The sequence below is a fragment of the Oxyura jamaicensis genome, assembly GCF_011077185.1.
Source record: "Oxyura jamaicensis isolate SHBP4307 breed ruddy duck chromosome Z unlocalized genomic scaffold, BPBGC_Ojam_1.0 oxyZ_random_OJ59576, whole genome shotgun sequence".
NCBI lineage: Eukaryota > Metazoa > Chordata > Aves > Anseriformes > Anatidae > Oxyura > Oxyura jamaicensis.
In genome coordinates this window covers 1-4,594 of record NW_023305294.1, presented here as the reverse complement: position 1 = coordinate 4,594, position 4,594 = coordinate 1, and the positions used below count along the sequence as shown (strand labels likewise).

Sequence of the window (4,594 nt, the reverse complement as noted above, 5' to 3'; positions counted from 1 at the left end):
AATCTTTTAAATATTTCATCACTTAAAATTATGGCATTGGATAGGGTAGTAGCAGTAATGTTAATTGGAGTCAACTTGAAGCATAGTTCCCCACTCTTGGTTTCCTGGAACACAAATGAGTAAGCATTTGATAAAATGTTAATGAATTTGTTTTGACAAAAACCATTGACAGGGTTTTGTGAAGTTAAGGGAACCCACTGAATTTCAAGTTCAGGATTAACTTCCAAAGTGATCTGATACAGACAAATCCTTGCTGGCTAATAGTCTTCTAAGAGTTGTAACATTGTAAACAGCGTGATTTCTTTTACATTCAAAATACTTTAAAGTTGTTAGAGTTTCTTATTGTTGCTTTTAGCTGATAGTTTATTGTGCATATGCTGGTACAGCATCTTATGTAAGCCTCACTTGCTACAACCATCTTCTGCTTAATATGCTAAGGTTGTTCTTTGGGATTTTTGAACTTGAGAGGCTGGGAAGGCTTTACCTCCTTTCATGCTAGCTGTTCTAGATGATGTTTCTATATCTGATGTCTACCTTAGTCAAACATTGCTGCTTGGCTGTTTCTGTGGTTTGCAGCTCCTCATCTGTTTCATAGCTGAGCTTTTCTAAAAAAATGTTGGCCTCTGTTGTGTGCTCCATTAATAAATGCTGCACTGGCTTCTGTCTTCGTAGGTCTAAGTGCTGTGACCCCTTTATGCCATGGACCAGCTCCTCAGGTTGGGGATTTCAGCTGGGTGAAGGAGAGGCGTGAGGCTGCAACAGGAGGTTCAGAGCCTGAGTTAGGATCAGTTGGTACAGCGGGGTTTGGGGGAATTACATTTATGGCTAAATACAGAGCCCCACATTGTGCCCTCAGTGAAGAGGGCTGGCAATTGCTGGATGGCAGCTGGTGTTGCCTCTTTGCTAACCTCTCTCCTTTCTCCAGCCAATGGTGAAAAGAGAGCAAATACAGGAAAATGTAGAGATAGCAGGCCTGGCCTATTGTCAGGCTTCAGCTCTGTGTTCCTGTTCCACAAAAATACCATGTGTGCCTGGATGGAAATCCTTCTGCAGATTTTCACAGCTTCCCTGTAGCTAGCAGTATCTTGTATAGAGTATGGGTAAACTCTGACAAAATGTGGATAAAGCCATCCTGGTATCTCGATGCTTCTGAGAAGTCCTTAAAAAGGTAGGTAGGAAACGTTTTAAATAACCAGAAGTCTTTCAAAACTTGCACAGTGAACTAGGGCAAGGGGGAGAATGAGTGGTGAGCAGAGGGAAAGGAAAGCCATTAGAAAAGGAACCTTCTGAACCAGTTTTACCATGTCCTGGAGCTATTGCTCTAACTCATTTTAAATGGTCCCCTGAAAATAAGGGGTAATTTTGATCTAAATTCAAACTGCCTATCCTAGGTAGTTCTGATGTTTGGACAACCAGTGCATTGGGGATTTAAGATTATAATATTTGTATTCTGGTAAACTTGTAGTTGCTTGCTGACTTGTAATTACTGCATAATTTTGTCATTAAAATAGACATCGCTTTCTTCTCAGCCTGCAGCTCTTGACCTGCTCCTGTTCTTGTAATATGAAATCATAGTTCTCAAAGAAAACCAAACATACAACTGGAAAGGCCTCAGATATCGATATCCTAAAAAGGCATAAAAATAAAATCATTGTAGAAAATGATACATGTAAGAAATGAGTTTCTAGAGGCTTATGTAGAGCTGTACTGTATGGATGGTTAAGTAATAAAATCTAAATGCCTTGTTGGTGCTAAGCTGCGTGCAGAAATAAAGCCATTCACTGGAGCAAGAAGCTTGTGAACTGAGGCTGGAATCAAAATTTGGGACAACAAATTTTTTGTTGTTTAAATAGAAACAAATTTTTGCGGGTGATAATGGGAGTTGTTTGAGTAATCTGAATTGAGTAGTCTTCATGTCAGTGACTACAAGTAAGGGGCAAATGCAAGGAATGTGTGGTTGCAGGTAGGAGAAAGTGCAATAAAGTAGAGGTGGACATGGGAGTCCGATGGAAAGAAGGAAATAAATGGTGTACTTAAATTTTCTTGTCACCAGCAAGGAGTGACAGGGAATTTCTGGAGAGACCAGACCATGCATGAGGCCTGGCTATTAGAACTGCTTAGGCAAGAGTGAGAAATTAAGAGACAAATTTTTGAACAATGGCTACTGACTTGTCAGTGGCAGCCTCATTTGGGATGAGGCTTTAGGTAAGTCCTTTTGCTGGAACTTTGAGCTACTTCTCTAGTTACAGAAAAGACAGCAAAGAATGGAAGTCCTACTGAAACATGCAAAGAACTGTGACTTGCATATGGTAGGGAAACATTCTCGTGTGAGAAAATTTGGGAAGGAAATCTATTTTACTGTGGTAGTTTTCTTCGATCATAGTATTTTCTAATGTGACAGACTAGTGACTGGCTCCTTCTCTGCTGTTGCTGTTAAATGGTGTTTTCTCTCCTAGGGTTTGGACGTGGCAGAGGAAGAGGAGCGGGGAGGTTTTCAGCCCAAGGCATGGGGTAAGAAACGTACAGAGCACAGATTTCGGGGAGGATCAAACTCAGTGGCAAGATTATTTGCCACTGTATGTATTAATATTGCTAAATGTATGAAAAAATCACTACAGATGCAAAAATTCATAGACCTCTTAGATGATAACTGGATTATTTTTGTCTTAAACCAGCATTTGACTGGACACATCTATAGAATCCTAATCTAAATTCACTTGATGTTAATATGTCAAACTTGGAAGAACCCATTTGTACCTATCAGTAAGAGCCACATCGTGCCTAGGAGGCTCAAAGTGGTGTGTGGTGCTTATTGTCCTAGGTAAATTGGAAAAGGTATTTGTTTCAGTGGAATGTGCGAGTCCTAAATAAAAATAGGAAGACAAGTGATTATAAGCTCTCTCCTGTTTTTGAGGTTTCATGCTTTCATTGTTTGGACACGCATGTACCCGAAAACAATCAAAGGAAGTTACTCAGTAGTTCTAAAGATTGTTCTTATTTTTGACAGAATAACTTGATTCAGAGAATCAAGCCTCCATTAGTTTCAGTGTGTGCTCTAAATGACATTTCCTTTAACATTAGTGATGTCATGGTGAAGAGAAGGATAATTCTACTTCTCTAATAATCCTTCTTGTTCACAGTCCATATGATGAACTGAAAGGAGGTTTTTCTGTAATCTTTCACCTGTTACCTGCATCTGTGTTTTTTGGCTTTGGTGTGTCAGGAGTGCATTCTGAAATAATCTTACTGATGTTCTCACTGTTGTCCTGCACAAGTCTGGTGCTCTGAAATTATACAATACTGGTTTCTTATCAATCAGCCACCGAGAAATTATCAGCGGAGAAAGGCTTAAAGCTGAGCATATAAACTAATGCTTTAGAGGATGGAGAGGAGTAGGTATGCTGTTAACTGCATTTTGCATTTTCGGGAATTCTTATTTTGGTTCAGTTTCTCTACAGTTTCCATGCCTTTTTCCTTCCTTTTCTCTTTTCTCTCTTTTTTTTTTTTTTTTTAATCCATGTCTGCTCATAGAGGAAAAAAAAATCTTTGGAAACCAAAACTTTTGTTTTGTTCAATGAATGACCCATGTGTTTTCTTCCATTTCTTAACTTTCAAAACTCTAGGACATTTAACCCTGCAGACTATACGGAGCCTTCTGCCACTGATGGCTTTGGGACAAAATCGGAGATTTGGGAGACTGGTCAGAATAATGCACATGATGGAACTGGTAAGATGCTTCCAAAAGTGGAAGGATTGGAATGAAGACTTGTAGCAAATGGCAGTTAAAATAACTGTTCTATTAGTATTCAGCTACCTTCTGAAAATGTGAATACATCTCACATGGCACAGATAGTAGTTCATTTTTATAGCTTAACTACTACTGAATTGCAGAGCACATGCTGTAGCCCAAGTGACTCTCCAGTTAAATTGAGGGGAAGGCAATTTGCAATTTTTTGTTTTAGTACTAACAATCTCTTGAGAGTCAAAGGGTTATTGGAAGAACCTTGTATGTAGAGAATTGTTTAGATATCTTAAGTGCTGCTTAAGATTTCACCTAATTGTAGTTAAGATTGCAAGTACCACTGAAAATGATTGGTTCACAGGCATTGAGTAGTAGGATCTGAATACGTAAGTAGAAAAAGAAAAAGGAAAATCTGTTGATAAATATAAATCCACTTTGTGACACTGCGATGACTGTGGAAGCTCTACTTATGCAACACATGAACTTGAGCATGTGAGTTTCTGGGATGGAGGAGAGTTCCAAGATCTGGCACCTTTGAAGAGAATTATTAGCTAAAACCTGAGTAGGCACTTGAACGGAAGCCAGAAGAGCAGTCTGCCTCTCTGAAGACAGAGGCAGACTATACGGAGTTTCTACATGGAGTTTCAAGTATGAAGCGTGCACTCTTGGCTAAAAGCAAGAGACAAGATGGTCTGGAAAGGAACCACTTCACAGTCATTTCATAGTGATTCAGAAATGAAGAATGTGACATGCTTGTGTGATAAATGATTAAGTCCCAAATAGGATTTTTGTGATTTATTAAGCAAATAGAGGCAAGCAAACAGCGCTGGGTGCACCGGGAGTCTCTGCTCT

General features: G+C 39.3%; 1 long non-coding RNA gene across 1 annotated transcript; it reads left to right on the top strand.

The window, feature by feature from the left end:
* The first annotated feature begins 2,456 nt into the window (after positions 1-2,456).
* On the top strand, positions 2,457-3,676 carry LOC118158669. The gene is made up of 2 exons (XR_004746865.1): positions 2,457-2,511; positions 3,624-3,676. It is a non-coding gene; the product is annotated as an uncharacterized LOC118158669 (long non-coding RNA).
* Positions 3,677-4,594: the final 918 nt, after the last annotated feature.